This window comes from Schistocerca piceifrons, chromosome 6 (genome assembly GCF_021461385.2).
Source record: "Schistocerca piceifrons isolate TAMUIC-IGC-003096 chromosome 6, iqSchPice1.1, whole genome shotgun sequence".
Classification (NCBI taxonomy): domain Eukaryota; kingdom Metazoa; phylum Arthropoda; class Insecta; order Orthoptera; family Acrididae; genus Schistocerca; species Schistocerca piceifrons.
Window position 1 is genome coordinate 394,217,536 of NC_060143.1, and position 13,123 is coordinate 394,230,658.

The 13,123-nt window shown below is 43.1% G+C and overlaps 1 protein-coding gene across 2 annotated transcripts in view; it reads left to right on the top strand.

Annotated features, from left to right (window-relative positions):
• The window catches only part of LOC124802448 (influenza virus NS1A-binding protein homolog), a 108,628-nt gene that overhangs the window by 29,965 nt on the left and 65,540 nt on the right, over window positions 1-13,123 (top strand). The window contains exon 1 of one of the 2 annotated variants that reach the window (XM_047263234.1): window positions 7,768-7,873. The exons of the other annotated variant lie outside the window; for it this stretch is intronic. The gene's annotated coding sequence lies outside the window, so the exon portion shown is untranslated. Of the gene's footprint in view, window positions 1-7,767; window positions 7,874-13,123 lie in introns of those variants that run through there. 2 annotated transcript variants of the gene reach the window in all.

Genomic DNA, 13,123 nt, shown 5'->3' on the forward strand with positions numbered 1-13,123 from the left:
TTATTCGATTACTTCTCCGAAGTAGATCATAAGCAGGAAGGTAACAGCCGTAAAAGATAACCCCCAGAGAGGTCTGTAAGTGATAACACCGGCTATACCTCGTAATGTGAACTTCCTTTGTCTTGGTAAAGCTTGTCTGGCTGCGTGCTATCAACGGAGCTCAAAATTATCATAGTATCCGAACAACGGTTGGTTTTCTACTGTTTTGCCCTTGAAAGCTTCCAGAATGAATAGTTCCTGTAAGCGAGGTGGAACAATGAAAGGCAAATAAACAGTAAGTATATTGCTTCGTTATTACCCGTACCACCCAGAATGTGGAAATTAACGTTCCCACGTGTATGTATGATTAGTAAAAACTAACTAACCCTTTTATAACTTTCTATTGTTTCCCCTTCTATAATTTCACAACAGTAATGGTGACGCCTGTTTTTCTCTTTGGTAGCGAATGAAGCAGCCATAAAACATTATGGGCATTCTCTGCAAAACATGGTTACAATGCCTCCGACAATAATAATTTCAAAGAAACATCTGATATGGCGGAGGCGAATAGCGTATTCATATTCTGAGCACGAAAACGATATTCAGCAAAGTGACCATAAAATGAACGCTAATCAGTCTGCGCACGATCTTTTGAGTCGAATGTAAGTACCAGAAAATTTTTCTCAGAATCTGGTGTCCGGGCTCGTTGTAAAGTATGATGTAATGTGTCTGCTCCTTTCACGACGTAATTACCGGCTTTTGTCAGCGAACTGACGTAGTTCGTCTCATTGGCGAGTGATCTTACCCTAACTTTGCTAAGATATAGTAACTCCCGTTAAATGAATCTCTTCCTGTTTTCGCAAGCGTCAGAGGAGCCAGATTTTCAATACCATTAGACCGAGGCTTGTCACTGCTAAGCATATGTCTGAACAGTTGAATCCCAAATTTTTCAAAAAAGCAAACAAACCATCGTCTAGGTGACAGCTGGATACAACACATCGCATATAATCGGAGAAAGAGAGTTCCAGCGCTTCTTCCCTTGTACAAAAATCCACAGCGATCTTACAGAAGTTCGCTTGTCGTATAATTCTCCCTGTAGAGAAAATCCTGCCCCCTCACCAATATCCTTCACGGAGTAGTTACGCAACATATGGCTTTGGGATTTCCCGCTCTTGAGAGTTGCTAGCAGGCAAACCGCAGGCATGGAAGACTAGCGATTCCGTTAGCTCTTTCCTGACCGTCTTGTTCTTCCTTACTGTATGTGTGAGGAAGTTTTACCTCTTTCGCTGGCTCTTAGCGTAATACTTTTTTCAGTTTTTGTTAATGATGCCAGTCACCTGTTTCGCTTTTTATGGACTTGCAAGGGAAGTACTATATCTCGAAACGCAAAAGTCGAGTAAAACTGAACCTTAAACACAGTTAAGAATCTGTTCAAACACCGTCAAGGCTGTTCATTTATAAAACTCTGCATTTGTGTACAATCGATGTTGGAAGGCTGCAGCACGAGTCGCTGAAGTAACATAGCCGCGTAACGATAGTAGTAAGCGAACCATTAGTTGGGTAAAAACTTAACATTTACTCGAAACAGTGTATTAACACGTGCAGTACTATATCACATTTCCCAAAACAGAAGTTCCAGTGTTGTACAATCTTCCTTTATTCGCCATAGAGGCGCAAATGTGTAGCCTCAGTGAAGTGATTAAAAGACAACGGAATGGAACAGCTCATTGTAAAGATCTGGAAAATTTAACACTCTGGCTTTTCATATTATTGCAGGGTGAATACACGGAAAACAGAATGTGCCTGATATTCAAATTAGCTGCGTTTTAATCACTTCTGGCCGAGCGGTTCTAGGCGCTACAGTCTGGAACCGCGCGACCGCTACGGTCGCAGGTTCGAATCCTGCCCCGGGCATGGATGTGTGTGATGTCCTTAGGTTAGTTAGGTTTAAGTAGTTCTCAGTTCTAGGGGGACTGATGACCTCAGATGTTAAGTCCCATAGTGCTCAGCCATTTGAACCATCATCTGGTCTTCCAAGTATTTTGTCGTTCCTGATACAACTAAGATGTCATCGGCCGACCTCAAACTTTTCATTTATCCTCCATGAACTTCCATTCCCTTTGCAAAATTTCCTCCTTGGTTTCCTTTACTGGGTACTCAGTGTCGGACAGTATAATATTGGGGAAAGACTGCAAGCCTGTCGCACACTCACTACTGGTTGCCTTTCGTGCTCTCAGACTTGCAACTGGAGTCTGGCTTCTGTAGAAGTTGTGGATAACATTTCGCCCCCTGTATTTTACCCCTATTACCTTCCGAATCTCAAAGAGTGTATTACAGTCAGCATTGTCAATTTTTTTGTGTGCTAAAATTACAAATGCTATTATGGGAACGGGATGTGGTCTAGTCTTCAAATGACAGCCTGTCACTTCCCATAATATGGATGTATAGACTGGATATACCCAATACCGACTACCTAACCACGGTATTACTGCACTTGGTCTTCCGTAGCCTGTATCGGAAACAAGCGGTGACGGTACAGTAAAAAATACAGTAGTTACTAAGGAAAACGCGTCGCACTGTCAATGCTTTTGTCAGTTGTGCGTATACGGTGAAGTGGTTCTGCGTATCCTCGTGAAATATCATCGGTAATACAGTGCGGTGCTACCTATAATCATGAATATTCCACAGAGTGGAAGTCAGGGGAAGATGTCCCGAAAGTAGACATATTCGGTTGAAAAAGAGCTTCTATTCAAAGAAGTAAAATCTTGCCAGGAAGACAAAAAAGCAGAATCAGGTAATGAGACGTATGTAGAAAGCAATCTTGCGGCCTGCAAGAAATGGTAGAAAGTCAGAACAGTGAAATGAAAGCGGGGAAAAAGTTAACTCTTAAAAAAAAAAGAAAGACTGTGTAGGAAAGATGTTTCTCTAGAGGAATTAGATAAAGCACTTATTGGAAGAAAATTTTTGGAGTACCATGAACAGGAGAGGGAATGCAAACGTTGGAAAAGCTGCTTATGTTTTCAAAAACTGAGATAAATTATCAGGGGGAAGGGAAACATTTCGGAGAATTTTGAAAGAAATGGGATTTAGTTTTTAAAAAAGGTAAAAATAACAGAAAGATCCTAACAATGTTCAAACACTGTTGCAGAGCATGTGAAATAGTTGGCAGTCAGGTATTCACCGACTAAACGTGGGTGAATACACATTATAGCATCAAAAAGTGCTGGCAGTATGAAGTTCTGGGTTTAATGACTGATAACAGTGCAGCGAAAGAGCCATTGTTCTCACTCGAGGAGCAGCGAGTTTCATAGGGAAAGCAAAGTTCTTTATGAATCGAAATCTAAGGTTATCAGCAGGGTATTAATAATTCCTAGGATCCCAACTGTTGTTGATAACTCGCCGTATTATACCGTTCAGCTGAATGGATCCCCTACTACTGCAACCAGCAAGAAGAAAATAATTTAATGCCTCATTCAGAACTAAAGCGGTTGCGAATCTAACTTAGCCAGAAATAAACTTTAAAAATTGTGTGTTTTAATATGCCAGAACCTGAGCTAGCTGTTCTGACCCTTCAGATTATGTCTGTGTTGGCGCACGTAGGAACGTTGTCGCTCTGGTATTAACACTGGTGTTCTCTATATGGGAACAAACTCAGGGAAATTAAAACACCTTCCAACGGCTTGGACGACTTCCTCTCGTGTCTCTTGTTGCAAAGAGATAGTTTTAGCCAGGCCGCATATTGGATACTGTCGTTTCATACACCATCATTTAAGTGGAGATCCGCACCATTGTGCTTACTGCAGCCAACCATTGACAGTGCGCCATTTTCTGACCCAATGCCGATTTTACAACCATTTACATTTTAACGTATGTTTCCCATCTGAATTATCAGAGTTGTAGATGACATTTTACTTTTTATTCGTCATAGTAATATGGCAAAGTAAATCTTTCAACCGTTTGAGCAACCTCCTCAAAGAGGAAGTGATCGTTTTTCAGCTATCCCTCTACTCTAGTCGATTACTCTTAGTAGCATCGACTTCAAAATCATTTGGTAATTGACCATTCTAAGTTGACACGAGCGCGTATGACTTCAGCTGTTTTGCGCTCTAAAACAACAAACGAAAGATTCTGAAGCTCCCAATGCGAATTGAACTCAATGGGGCTAAACTGGAATAAAATGGATCAAAAAAATTCCCAGAAAAGTTACTTTTATTAATTTAACTACCGTAAAACATATAGCCATTGAATCTTGAAAATGAATATTGGTGCAGAGGTGATTTAATGGGAGAAGCAGCAGAGAATAAGAATGAAAATCAGTAATCAGCTCATTACGACGACGACGACAATGATACAGGAACTGACATGGCCGGCTCCAGTGAAACAGATACATCATATGAATGTGGCGTCTACCCCTTTTGTGATGGACCATTCACTTCATAACTTTAATGACCAGTTGATGAAATTTATTCGTAGTTGCGGAATATTTCTGACATTAGCTGCGTTAGGCATGAAGATGTTACCTTCTGTAAACTCTCGTCTCCAGTTCTGTAAAGGCCTTGTCGCTACGGTTGGGGAGGCCGAGTTGCCACTGTTGTTAGGTAGGCCGAGTTTGAGAGTTCGTGAAACGGGTTCTGTTGCAGTTCACCACTAAGACAATTTCAGCCTGCCACTATTACATAGCTACGCCAAAGGGTCCGGTAACAGGATAGGAGAACTAAGGTTCTACAACACTCCAACAAATAAGTCATACAAATCAGTTAAATGTTAATGCCGTGTGACTAGGGCCTCCCGTCGGGTAGACCATTCGCCGGGTGCAAGTCTTACGATTTGACGCCACTTCGGCGACTTGCGCGTCTATGGGGATGAAATGATGATTAGGACAACACAACACCCAGTCCCTGAGCGGAAAAAATCTCCGACCCAGCCGGGAATCGAAACCGGGCCCTTAGCATTGACGTTCTGTCGCGCGGACATACAAATCATTTTAAATGGTTTACTTATCTTCGTGACTTCTCGAATAATTAAGTCTGCAACACTGCTTGTAATATAACACAAAAAGGCCCTCAATGGCTAAGTGCAAATAATCGTACGTAAACTTCACAGTACATAACAAAGTCAATTTACAACTGTCTGTTCGCTTCTAAGAGGTCATTGAACGACGTTCCCTGCCTAAGTCAGCCTGAACAATGATCTATAACCAAGTGGGCGAGATCTGTTCTCTGTCTTACGAGTAGGCTTCTGTCCATTGTCGTCGGTGGTCATTGGCGGATTGGCCGAGGCGAAGTCGATACCTGCATCCTCAGAGCCGCCCGTGGCGCTGGTGGAACTCGGCAAGTGGGCAAGTCTCCGTGGCATTGGCACCAGCTCGCATCTTCGCGCCTGTGGTGCTTTTGCCCTGGGTGTGTCTTGTTCCATGGCTGTGCCATTGTCAGGCATATTCCGCAATTGTGAATAAATTTATGAAATTTTGCATTGCATCCCTTCTTTCCTTCACCAGCTCCGATTAGGCCCTGACTCACAAGCCAGCCGAAGCGCCCTCACTGGCGATGGAATAATATTGTGATGTACTAAAAGAAAATGTTTTGGGTAAGGCTAACCAAAGACTGCGTTTTATTGGCAGGACACTTAGAGAATGTAACACACCTACTAAGGAGACTGCCCACACTACGCTTGTCCGTCCTCTTTTAGAATACTGCTGAGTGGGGTGGTATTCATACCTGATAGGACTAACGGAGTACATCGAAAAAGTTCAAAAAAAGGCAGCACGTTAGCTATTATCGCGAAATATGGGGGAGAGTGTCACAAACATGATATAGGATTTGGGTTGGAAATCATTAAAAGAAAGGCGTTTTTCGTTGCGACGGAATCTTCTCACGAAATTCCAATCACCAACTTTCTCCTCCGAATGCGAAAATAAACTACTGGCCATCAAAATTTATACACCACGAAGATGACGTGCTACAGACGCGAAATTTAACCGACAGGAAGAAGATGCTGTGACATGAAAATGATCAGATTTTCAGAGCATTCACACGAGGTTGGCGCCGGTGGCGACACCTACAACGTGCTGACATAAGGAAAGTTTCCTACCGATTTCTCATTCACAAACAGCAGTTGACCGGTGTTGCCTGGTGAAAGGTTGTTGTGATGCCTCGTGTATGGGGGAGAAATTTCGTACCGTCACGTTTCCGACTTTGATAAAGGTAGGATTGTAGCCTATCGCGATTGCGGTTTATCGTATCGCGACATTGCTGTTCGCGTTGGTCGAGATCCAGTGACTTTTAGCAGAATATGGACCGGTGGGTTCAGGAGAGTAATACGGAACGCCGTGCTGGATCCCAACGGCCTCGTATCACAAGCGGTCGAGATGAAAGGCATCTTATCCGCAGGGCTGTAACGGAACGTGCAGCCACGTCTCGATCCCTGAGTCAACAGATGTGGACGTTTTCAAGACAACAACCATCTGCACGAACAGTTCGATGACATTTGCAGCAGCATGGACTATCAGCCTAGAGACCATGGCTACGGTTACCCTTGACGCTGCATCACAGACAGGAGCGCCTGCGATGATGTACTCAACGACTAACCTGGGTGCACGAATGGCAAAACGTCATTTTTTTCGGCTGAATCCAGGTTCTGTTTACAGCATCATGATGGTCGCATCCGTGTTTGGCGACATCGCGGTGGACGCACATTGGAAGCATGTATTCGTCATTGCCATACTGGCGTATCACCCGGGGTGATTGTATGGGGTGCCATTGGTTACACGTCTCGGTCACCTCTTGTTCGCATTGACGGCGCTTTGAACAGTGGACGTTACATTTCAGATGTGTTACGACCCGTTGCTCTACCCTTCATTCGATCCCTGCAAAACCCTACATTTCAGCAGGATAATGCACGACCGCATGTTGCAGGCCCTGTACGGGCCTTTCTTAATACAGAAAATGTTCGACTGCTGCCCTGGCCAGCACATTCTCCAGATCTCTCACCAATTGAAAACGTTCTGTCAATGGTGGCCGAGCAACTGGCTCGTCACAATACGCCAGTCACTACCCTTGATGAACTGTGGTATCGTGTTGAAGCTGCATGGGCAGCTGTATCTGTACACGCCATCCAAGCTCTGTTTGACTCAATGCCCAGGCGTATCAAGGCCACTATTACGGCCAGAGGTGGTTGTTCTGGGTACTGATTTCTCAGGATCTATGCACCCAAATTGCGTGGAAATAATCATATGTCAGCTCTAGTCTAATATATTTATCCAATGAATACCCGTTTATCATCTGCATTTCTTCTTGGTGTAGCAATTTTAATGGTCAGTAGTGTATTTTGTTGCCACCGACCTACATAAGGAGGAACGATCACCACGATAAAATAAGGGAAATCAGAGCTCTTACGGAAAGATATAGGTGTTCATTCTTTCCCGCGCTATTCGAGATTGGAATAATAGAGAATTGTGAAGGCTGTTCGATGAACCCTTTGCCAGGCACTTGAATGTGATTTGCAGAGTATCCATATAGATGTAACAGTAACAACCGACACGAAGACAACAAAAACAACGTTGGTTATAACGTAGTCACCAGATATCTGGAAACCTCGTGGCGTACGTTAGCAGGAGGAACACGCGAAGTATGTAGGCGGGGCAAGCACCTGCGGTTTGTGCGGCTATCAGTGACGCAAGCGTTGGTCACACGGCGGTCGTCTCGAGCGGCGGTCGTCCTTGCCGGCCGCCCTTGGCTGCGGGCGCGCCGGTCTAGGCTTCCCCTGCTCTCCGCCACTCCAGTACGGAGGTGGCGCGCTGATCGAGAAGACCGCGGCGCACGGGGCTTCCGCCGCGACTCGCCGGCGGATTAAAGTTGTTTCGTAACTGCCGTTACGCCGCTGTCGCATCTCGTAGGTGAGCCACTGAACCTGCTGCGTCTCTGCAGTTACGTCTTACTTCTGGATTAACTAAACGTACTTCCTGGCATATTTTTCTCCCCTATTTATCGTACTCTTTCTCGAGTCTGTCACTGGTATGTTATTCTGGGACTGTCTGTGCCAATTAGCCTGTGCCTATTTAATTTCATTCCTTTCGTCAGCGTTGAACATTTGTGAACTTCCTGTTATGTCAATATAGTTTTCAGTGTGGTCAGATCTGTTCAGAAATATTACGATAATGCTGATGTGATACAGCATCAGTACTAATATTTCGATAGATATGACATTTCAGCAACACGTAAGAGTAATTTTCCGTTCTCACTGCCTCGAAAAAGTGATGGCAGGTCGATTTTATACTAGAGTTGGCGCCTGAAAACATGGCATAAAGGGCCAGAGTGGCCGAGCGGTTCTAGGCGCTACAGTCTAGAACCGCGCGACCGCTACGGTCGCAGGTTCGAATCCTGCCTCGGGCATGGATGTGTGTGATGTCTTTAGGTTAGTTAGGTTTATTTAGTTCAGAGTTCTAGGGGACTGATGACCTCAGCAGTTAAGTCCCATAGTGCCCAGAGCCATGGCATAAAGTCCTTGTTTCAACCTGTGTTCCGAATAAATTCCTTTGCATGCTAGAAAAACTTAAAAACTCGTAATCTATCAATACGTTTAGACAGTCAGTATTAGATAAATTTGTTCAGATACTGTCGAGACACTGACACAGGTTAAGGCATTGTTACCGATATCAAATATCGTAACTGCTACTGCTGTGTCACAAGAACTTGTTTAGTAGCTTTCGTTATTTGCCCTTTGCAAAACAAAACAGTTATCATTTTGGTACCAGGATAGCCGACAAAACGAAGGTGGCGCCGTCCTATGCGCCACTTTGTTTTTAAGAGTACGATAAACTTACCATGTAAAGGTGAGCCCAAAGGAGATACAGCTTAGTTGACGAAACATGTCTAAGAAACCAAAATAGAGAAATATTTTATCCTCTTCAAATTCGGAATTGTAAAAACCAAATGAACAAGCTTTGCTAGTAAGACCTGAAAATGATTCACTATGTGCTTCAGTAATCATTCTTGCGCTTTTGGTACATAAACAGTAAGTTTCATATTCATCCCTAATTCGCAGTTCATTTAGTCGTGAAAAAGCTCTGTGAATATTAATAGGACGTAAACAGACTGACATTGGTCTTGGCTACATTTCTGCTCCCAAAAATCAAAACGTTGGTGAATATTTCTTTTGCGCTCGTCGTCTGCCTGCCTATTTGTCTTAACTAGTTGATTACTACTTTTCGCGTAAGGCAGCTTTTTCGATTACATAGAGATTTTATACATATTTGAAAGTTTTCTTTGGTGCTGCTAATCAGAGCATAGTGATATATCGAAAAACTTGTTCAGTTCAATCTGCTGCTATCCATTCGTCCCGTGTCTATTGGGGATCGCTTGTCGTTTTCTGTTTTACCGTGGACCACTTTGCCCTGTCCTTAATTATGATGATAATTCTCGTAGTTACACGCTAAAATTCCGCATTTTCGCGTTATTTTTTCTGCATTTCCTCGAAAAGTTCTTTTTTGGCATTCTGGAGTAGGATTTCGACTGTATAAAAAGTAATGGTTTACAAAAGTGTTGTTTAGAACGTTCTTTCATAAGCGGAAGTAGGTAGATGTGTGATAGACTCTTTCAGTTTTTCGTATTGGTTCACGTAATACTGAGCAAGATTTCGGAGTTATTCGGCAGTTTCGCGTGAACCAATTAGGAGAGAGACAGGCTCAATCGTCGCACACGCACCGGCTCGTTCTCGGATTCAGTCAGGTGGCGTATAGAGGAACAAAACTTGTCAATAGCGACTTTGGAAGGAAGATCTAGAAAATCGGTAAGCCGTCTTGCAAAATAACGGTAGTAGATTGACTGGCCAGTAGTTACTGTTCATCCTGAAACGCACTTATTTTCAGAAGAAACATGGCTGCATTTGATGGGGTTGGTGAACTTGCAGAACATACGCTTTGCACTTCTGTGAAAGATCATTTGTATCTGAGCGTCAATCATGTGAAAAATGTGGTGTGTGCCCCAGATTAATAGTAATTATTGGACAGCTCTTTTTGCATCAAACCGTAGCTTTTGTGAAGCTATGTGAAGTTGTTCTGCTACATTACTTCAGAGAATTAACGAAAAGACTTGCTGTTATTCCATCCAGGACAGTGAAAGAGCTCATATCATATTACCAAAGATAAGTCTTATCATGAGGAACGCCAATCTGAAGTGCGAACTGGAGCGACAATTTTATCGCTTATTGCCCAAAACAACTCCTTGTTCGTCCAATTGGGCTAAAACCGATTCGCCCACTTGCGAATGGACGGGAAACGCACGGGAGTGTATGTGACGATCGACGCCTGGTTGCACCGTATAGGTTAGCGCGCAGTGCCTGACACTGCACTTTCGCAGTACATAAAACACTCTGTACATCTGTCTACATACCCCGCAAGCAACTGTGTGGTGGCGTACAGAGGTTACCTTGCGCCACTACCAGTAATTTCCTTTCCCATTCCATTGATTAATAGAGCAAGGTATAAACGACTGCCTGTGTGCTTTTGTACTAGCCATAATTTCTCTTTCGTGGCCCTGACTCGAAATCTACGTTAGTGAGAGTAGAATCTCTCTGCAGTCAGCTTAAAATGAGTTTCTCAAAATTTTCTTAACAATGTTTCGAGAAAATAACGTCTTCAGCCCTAGGAATTCCGATTTGTTCATAGATCATATTTGTAATGCTCGCTTGTTGATCCATACCAAATCAGCAGCCCACGTTTGGATTGCTTCGATGCCTTCCTTTAATCAGACCTGTTGGGGTGCTGAACACTCAAGTAGTACTCAGGAATGGTTCGTACGGCTGTACTACGCGCGATCTTCTTTATGGATGAGCTACACTTGCCTAAAACTCTCCTGATACACTGAAGTCGACCATTCGCCTCCTAGTACCGATCTTATGTGCTCTTTCCATTTCATACTGCTTTACAACGTTATGAGTAGATATTTAATCGATGTGATTGTGTCAAGTAGGACACAACTAATGTTGTATTCGAACGTTACGGGATTGTTCATCCTACTCATCCGTGTTAACTTAAGTTTTCCCACGTTAAAAAGCTAGCTGCCAGTCATCACACCAACTAGAAATTTTGTCTTAAGTCATCTTGTATCTTCCTACAGTCATTCAACGACGCACAGGGCTATCAGCAAACAACCACAGGTTGCTGCTCACGCTGTCAGATCATTTGTGTATATAGAGAATAAGGGTGGTCCTGTCACTCTTACCTGGGTCAACCCTGACGATGCCGTAGTCTCTGAACATTCGCCTACGCATACAAAATACATATTACTTAAGAAGTCATCGAGCCATTCACACATCTGGGAACCTAATCCATATGCTCATACATTCTTTAACAGCCTGCAACAGGGCACCGTGTCCAACGCTTTCAGGAAATGCACAAATATGGAAGCAGCCTGTTGCTCTTCATCCATGGTTCGCAGGATATCATGTGAGAAAAGGCCAAGCCGAGTATTGCCGAGCGAATGAGCCCCAGAGCCAAAGATTTACAATTTGTGTGATTGTGTATCTGGTGCGTAAGTGTGTGTAACGAGAGCAATATTCTAGCTAGAACTACTTGCAATCTTTTAACAGCTCTTGACATGAGATCCAGGCTGCACGTGTTTTCGATCTAATGTAAATATAAAGAGAGCAGGTTATATAATTTGGGTGATTATTTTCGACCTACAATTCCGTAAGCATGAGTTGTAGAATCATTGTTTAAACGCCGTACACTAATATCAATAAACTTTTAAAATTGTTTTGTCGCCTTGTTTTTAGTCGCATCTTCTGAATCTACAACTAAGTCAGATGTCTTTTGCGAAACAAAACGTGGCTCAAGCCTTTATAAAATTCATAAATCTATTTAGTTAAAATTTATAAACCTATGTAGTTACGGTGATAATTGTGGGTGTGTGTGTGTGTGTGTGTGTGTGTGTGTGTGTGTGTGTGTGTGTGTGTGTGTGTGTTCCCACTTAACAACATTGACTGGTATGCTGTGGAATGTTGAGACTTTAGGCTGTTAAATGCAGGGCGTAACTTTCAACAGTCATGTTAATGACTTTGTGGGCAGAAATTGTGAGCTTAAGGTGAATTGCTAATTTAAAATGCCGAATTGCGGTGTAACGTGTTCTTCCAAGGACTGATGTGAACTGATTTGCATGAGAACATATCGTTCGACACAGGTGGTTATAAATTAATAACCTAGTCAGATGTAACCCACGTACAAGGCCGACTTTCCAATTCATTGTAGAATTGAAGACTGTATTTTTCGTAGCGTCGATGAAAATAACTACTGGGACGTGTAACGCTTATAGTGTAAGACTCCTATCGCAAGGAATTGCGCCTTGAGATATTTTTTCTGCCACAGTCAGAAGTGGGAGTTTATTCAAGTAATGGTTCATGTCTCTTTCTCTGGAGCGCCCTGTTTGTACTGATACAGTACACGCAAGAGCGCTCATACGATAGCTTTCGGGGGGGGGGGGGGGGGTGTCAAACTGGGGGTAAAATATACTTTCTCCCTTTCACTGAGAGCTGGCCATCTGGTATGGGCGCCCTAGAGTCCACATGAAGCTTATAGGTAGAATGGTTCAAATGATGTCACCAGATCTTCCACATACTACAGACGTCTGAGAAGTCAGTGACATGATGGATCTCGTTCGGATATGGTGCCTTCATATCTATCAGATCGAGTTTCGTTTGTGAATGTAGTCGCTCATTACAGCTTTGAGTTTTACGGAAAGTAGAGAAAGTTTCCCTTTGCTGAAATTTCTTGTGTTGAAGATTTAGAATTTCCGGAACTAGCTTTGCCTGCAAAATAATCTGTCGCCCTATTCCACAAACCATCCAACGAAAAGTTCACAATAGACAAAATTTTTAAAACTACAAGCAGGTCATACGTGGTGGTACATCCTTCCTCATTTCTGTTGATTTTTTTTTTTTTTGTTATGGTTTTAGGGAGCAAAACTGCTACGGTCATTAGCGCCCGGTCTGTGACTTAGGAAAAGGTAAAAAAAACGAAACTGGAAACCAGCAGCAATGGGAACGAAACTCAAAAAATTGGAGAAACTAAAAACAGAAGGAAAGCTTAAAAAACCACGATAGAAGGGGGTTGGTTGTCCCCAAAAAGAGCTTCAAATGACTGACGTCATCT